Source organism: Atta cephalotes (genome assembly GCF_000143395.1).
Source record: "Atta cephalotes unplaced genomic scaffold scaffold00006, whole genome shotgun sequence".
Taxonomy (NCBI): domain Eukaryota; kingdom Metazoa; phylum Arthropoda; class Insecta; order Hymenoptera; family Formicidae; genus Atta; species Atta cephalotes.
Window position 1 is genome coordinate 7,405,894 of NW_012130070.1, and position 7,089 is coordinate 7,412,982.

Sequence of the window (7,089 nt, forward strand, 5' to 3'; positions counted from 1 at the left end):
TACGTTACCTTACGTTAACGTTAACTAACTTACTTCTACTACCTCCTCGTCGTTCTTACTACGTAAGAACGTTACGTACGAGACAGAACGCACTTCCGTCGACACACACACACACACACACACACACACACACACACACACACACCACATTTTCTCTCTCTCTTTTAAAAAGTTTCCATCATTTTTTTGTAAATTATGACGATGAATTGCAGTCCAGAACGCAGGAGAGACGGACAAATAATGGTGGCATTTTCACCGTGGAATTTTGCGTGCATATTGCGGCGAATGCACTTTTAATAAGGCCACTGCGATGCATTGCGACCTTTCTCTTAAGCTGCTTCATTGCATATGCATAAGCGCAGCCGGCCATTTAGCACGAACTGTTAATCTCTTTTTAAAGCCTACCTTCCCTTCTTTTCTCTAATACACCTCAGCGAATAGTTCTGTCATAACCTGGATTTTCTTTCACGCATATTTTGATATGTGATAAATCTAAAATATTCCATGAAATTGTAATCAACGCAACAATTAGGTTTTTATGACAGCAACACGATATTTATAAGCCGATGAGATAGGTTGATCGTAAATAATAATTGTACTCTTGCATATATTAAATATTTTTGCAACGTATCTAATAAACGTATGAAAAATAATAAAATGAATATAATATCAAAATTTGATGAAACTTTCTTTTATCTGTTCCAAAAGCAAAGGCAATTTTATCTTTTTTTTTATAAAAATATTATAATATAATATAATAAATACTATATATGTATACCTCTCCATATAATGTATTTATTAAATACTAAAAAATTTTATATTATTTAATATAAATATATTGAATTAAATATCAAATATTTAATAAAACTTTTATAAAGATAAACAAGTTTTACCAAAAGTTTTCTTATTTTAAAATTTAAGAAGTTTAACAGATTTATTGTATTTTTCACTTTATAACAATATTTTATTAATACAATTGGATTTATATAAAATGTAACACAATATACCTTAAGTAATTTATTTATTGTTTATTATGTTTAAAGTAAACAAACTATATCAGTAAAAACTTCGTACTGTCTACTAATATGAAAAAAATATTGGAAATCCGAAATATTTATATTTTATATTAAAAAATGAATTTTTTTAAACCCTTATATTTTTGCTGTATATCTCATAGAGGTGAGATGTACGGCTACTCATAAGGAGAGGAGGAATATATATGGCTCATGAAAAATTTACAAATGATGCATATAAATAAGTCATAAGACACAATAACTTATACAAAATGCGTTTATAAGTTTTATTAAAAAATAAGAATGATAAATATGTATTTGAAGTAATAAATAATAATTATAATTTTTTCATATTACAAGTATTATGACATGAGGTACATATTTATCATGTAATGCGTTTAGCACTGAATCTGTCCATTTTGTATACTTTGAGCATAAATCCTGCTCGCTAAAAATGCCATATATCCAAACAGGTGGGACATATACAAGACAACAAACTAAACAAAGAATACAAAAGCAAAGTACTTGTACTTTTGTTACACAACATGCTTTACTATTTCTCTATACTCATGTATCACGAAATAACCACTAAGTCTTTTGCACGTCCTACAGTAATCATTTTATGTAGATTATAATTTATGATGGCTCTACTCAACACAGTGACAAATCGATTCAACTCACAATAATTTCATTAATATTAACAGTAAGAAATTGAAATCATAACACAATACTAATATAACATAAAGATAACAAAGTAATTGTGGGAAAATTACCCCCACTTCTTCTATTTTTTCTAACTTCTGCATAAATCCCAGCGCGGCGTATTTGCCGGAGTTACCCTACGCATCGATGATTACATGAATAAAATATTCTCTTATCTCGGATTTACGATTTCTCCAAAGTCTATTATTAATACAGTCTCGGAGAAGAATAAGTACAAGAATAATAAACATCTTAACTCATTGTTCTTTGAACTTTATTTTATACATGACAAACTCTCCCAACGTTCCTAATGTAACAAAGGAGCAGTAAAGTTGACGCAAAATACAGTTTCTTTTGTGCAAGTTTCCATTATGTGCATTTATGTACGTTTTCTCAAGACGCGTGCGCCAACATGTTGCACGAATATTAGGGTTGATTTATTTGTACCAGAAGGAAAATCCATTGACATTGAACAAGAAAGAACATTGGTCTACCATATTTATTAAAAGAATTTATAATCAATTTTATTTACCAGAAATACTTGTCAAAAAGAATCAAAAGATTCCTGAAATTTTCCAGAAGTTATTTTGTCATAAAAATGATAATATTAACAATCATTATCATTATTAAGTTTAATATTATTGTAAGTTTAATTAATATTTGATATTTTGATTTACAATAAATATTACATTATTTGATATAAAGTAAACATACTATATATACGTGCTGTGTATGAATTAGATCAATCTTTAACAACAAGTATATAATTTTTATCAGTTTGATTAATATTTAAAAACGGCTGTTGTAAATATAATGAATGTGACATATTTCTAATCTGATTTATGTTTTTAATTATTTACATATTTATTTATTTTTGAGTTATTTTTTAGTTATTTTGAATGTAATTTTTATTTTTTAAATAAGATTAAACTAGTCAACTTTCATTTAACACAATCATTCTTGACGCATTGTTAGGATTATAGATATAATATGTAAATAAGATTTTTGCATTATTGTTCGATATTGTAGTAATAGCAATAAAATCTATCTGTGTAATTAAAACTTATATGCTCATAAAATACTGTGATAGGTCAAGACCTTTGTGAAACGTTTCGGGACATTTTTCCGATTTCATTTAGTTTTCAAATAGTTCTTTTTTTATCAAAGCTTTGTATGCTATCGTGATCCGATTCTCATTGCCCTAAATTTAATACGAATATTTCTCATCTTTTTTGCTATATGTCACGTATATTAATTATTCAGTCTCTTTACACAGTGAATAATGAAAATTTATAGACCTAAGACTCATCAAGAGTTTAGGAGGAGGAAAATTCGATTCACTCGCTTCTATAAATATTTTCGAACGAGCACATTTCACATGGAAATAATGTTTTCAACATATATGCCGAAAAAAAAATTTTCAACAATTTTCAAAGCGGCCGATGAAAACAACCTTCCGTTTGTTCCAAATCCGAGAACCATCCTTTCTATCAAAGAGAAGAGACATATCGAGGTCTGACCATTCGATGACCCCAATTCGCTCATAGAATCGCTCGTAGAAGCCGCCTGTAATCAAAGGCTGCTATCCTTCTAACATGACATCCTTTGTATAAGCGTCCTCGAGACCTGCGATTCCACGAAACTGACTTTAGACCAACAAAAGCTACTCGCCGTTCATCGAATTTCAGAGCCGCTCACCCTGCATGATAATGAGATATTCTCGATATGCCGTTTCCAGATCATACTGCTGTAAAAATGAAAATTGATATTATACACTCGATCGATAATGAAAATTAAGAATATAAAAATTAAGAGTATTTTATAACTTTAATATAATTTATATTTACTTTCTAAGTAAAAAAATAAGCATTCGAGTTATGACTTTTGAATAATAAAACCGCGAAAATTCTTATTTGAATATTCATAGAACAATACATTTGTTAATGTAATCTTTCGATGCAACAAATCATCATTCTTTCTTTGCATCGACAACGATGAATTTCCACAATACATGAAACCTCATGTCTTAACGAAACTAGAAGCTGTCACGAAATGATAGATGTCATGTTCTTCCGTAAAACAAGAGAATGCCTTGTTTATGAAAGATATTACATGTACAAGCAAATCTTAACCGCATGCTTGGTAAAGAGATAGAACGAAGATCTCAGAGTGACCTATTTCCGAGAAAAAATGAAGAAAAATCCGTTCACATTCGTGACTTCCTTTTTATGTCACAATTTTTAACATTGTTATTTTCCGGCAATTACAGAACAACGAGAAATGTTGAAAGATAATTGCTCTAATTTTCTTAATCATATTTTTTATATAGAACTGTAAGAAAAATATTTGACTGATTTAAAAATTGTGTTTTTATACTTAATTAAAGATAAATAAAATTTTTAGTTTAAATATTAACATGCAAAAATCATCTGTATACTAAACAATAATTCTCATGTATATAAATTAAAAAGCACGCTATGTTAGTTTAATCACTCTTTGGATTTAGTCTAACGGAGAATCACCCGTCGCCTTAGATAATACAGCAACATCTCCCCCAGCGAGACATCTCACTTGAGACTAGCAAATGAAGTTAGACACAGCAGGTGTAACTTAATCAACGTTGACGACGTTGACGAGGAACCCGTATGAAGGAAGGAAATAAACAATAAAAAGTTCATTACTTCGTAATGGAGGATACCAATCTTGGTTTGATGACATAACATTATGTTGCATGTTGTATTACCTTGTAAAACTTTCTTTGAAATGAAGTGGAAGTACGAGACATGCATTATAATGCATGATGTATTGGAAATATATGACTGTATCAGTATCCTAATTCACGTGCATTTAATTTTTCTTTAACAAGAATTTAATCCAATTTAGCGAGATTATTCGGTGAGCGTCAATATCGTATCTTATTGTGCATGCAGAAAATATTTTACACTGTAATCTTCATATTCTTCATTCCATTATTAATTTTATTTCCTTAGACAATTGAATCTTTATTCTGTTATACTAAGTTCATATCTAACATTTATTGCATCTGTGTCTTATATCCGTAAACAAAATCTGAATGCTGCAAAATTTCTTCAAGATTATATATTAGTTATATTAAAAAAGTCCTTTTTTTGATAATATAACTATTTCAAACAAGAATAAATGAATATCTAATATAATTTTAAGCTTTAGCATATCAACATAGAAATTGAATGATTATAATAATTGTGTCAATGTTATTTTATTTGTATAACTTATAAAATTTATATTCGTATAAAATGAGTTTCATGAATTATAAGATTTCATTTTGTGTTTTCAAATATTTGAATTATATATTCTGAGTCTCCAAGTATTGAATTAAAACTGTGTATCTTGACTAGATTTACATACTTTGTGCTCAATATTTAAATTTCTTTTTAATAATAGAACATTTGCGGTTTGTCCTTTTAATTAAAAATATTATTGATAGATCTTAGTTTGCGATAAAATTAAATTTGTCAAAGCATTTGCATACTTGAGAATATCCATATATTTGCAATAAGCAAATAACAAAAAATAAATAAATCAGTCAATAAATCAGTCAGTTCAAATAAATTTAAGCGTAACGAAAAAATGCTGCATAAATCGAAATAATTTTCTCCACAATGATGTATCATTGTAATACTTTAAAAAGAATATAAAAAGAATATACGCTCAGAGATAAATAAATCTACTTATTGCAAAGAGAATGTTGTTGTTGCTATAATAATGTCTCACATTTTCTTGAAAAGAACATTCTCAAAACAAGTCACAAAAAATAAAGTTCACTTATTAAGTTTTTTGTAGCCCTCGAATATTGATTGCAATTCAAATGGAAGTGTTCTAGACTTTATAAGAAAAATTTTAATTTTCGAACTTCTTTATTAGGAGTCAGAGTGCCAATATTTGCTCATTTTAAAATAAAAAATTGTTGATTTGAAATATTTATATAAAAATATATTTTTTTAAATAAAAATTATTTGATAATTTTTTGCTGCATAAATTTTTTGCTAAGACTAATGAATAAAATTTTACTTCCTTCAATATAAACACTGAACAAATAAACAATAAAATTCTTCTATATTTAATTATAATTTTAAAAATAATTTAAATACTTCTAAACTGTTCCATTGTTTAAATAAATGTGATAAAATTTATACAATCTTATCTTTTAAATATTGAATATATTAGTAATTAATTTAGAATTAAATTATTTTAAATTTAATATGCTTTTAACCTTTAAAACGAGCTATTTTTTAATTATGGCTTTTTCTCAGTAAAATTTGTTATAATTTATTTTTTATTATATCTCTTGCCTCAAAATATGACACTGTTTCAGAGCCACTATAATCCCTTTCCGTAAAAATTAATACGCGAACGAGAAAAAAATTTATTTTTTAAGCAAGATTTAATTTAATATCGTCTTTAGTGAAAATTTTACTGTTTCAGAAAGTTTCTGATAAAATGATAGGATTTTGAAGGAAGAACAAAGATTGTAAATTTATAAAAGCGTTAATGTGCTTTAGTTTTTTGCAAACGTAAGTACGTACTTATCGCTTTTCAATCCGCTACTTGATCGTAAACAAACCTGTAAACACCTATACTAAAGATCAAGCTTTATCTAATTATACCCGAGTGTGCTTCTATCGATTCATGTGAGAACACAGGTGTACATAGGCTAATACAATGTATCTTTCGCTCAATCGATATTCTTGCATCAACTGCTCGATTAGTCTAACGTTCAATTCATATTATAGATGTATTAGATGTACCAATTAATCATGTGTTATAGTTTAATATGAATTTCTTTTTAATCCTTGAGGAATTTGAAAGTGATCACATATACAATTTTTTTCTGGAAAATGTTTAAAATAAAATTTATGTAATATTTATTAATTAGATTTTTAATGCCAAATGAGCATATTGAAATGCTCGTTTACATGCATTCCGTTATTATAATAGCATTATAGATTGTGTAGTGCTTTTTATCTTTAATCAATACAGTTGTAATTAATTATGACAAATGACTACATATTGAAACTAATTTTCGACAATATATGTAAATAACATGCAATTAATTAAATATTGTTAAATGTTACGCAACGAGCGAATCGTGATACATCAAGACTCTCATCGCTCCACAAATTGTTCATCACATCTTTTGATATTAATATTGATAATATGACGCACATTACTATTTTTATTATACGAATGCTCTAACAAAGAAATTCTCTTTTTTTTTTATGAAAAACGTTTAACACTATATATTCTAGATTTTGTGAATATATTTCGACCACAATAGCATATTTTAGAAACGCTAGGAATAAACGCTACAAAAAAACATCTCTCTCTCTCTCTC

The 7,089-nt window shown here is 27.5% G+C and overlaps 1 protein-coding gene across 1 annotated transcript in view; it reads left to right on the forward strand.

Moving 5' to 3' along the window:
• LOC105626870 (BAI1-associated protein 3) overlaps positions 1 to 7,089 on the forward strand; it is a 44,746-nt gene that overhangs the window by 3,323 nt on the left and 34,334 nt on the right. The gene's annotated exons all lie outside the window — the stretch shown is intronic.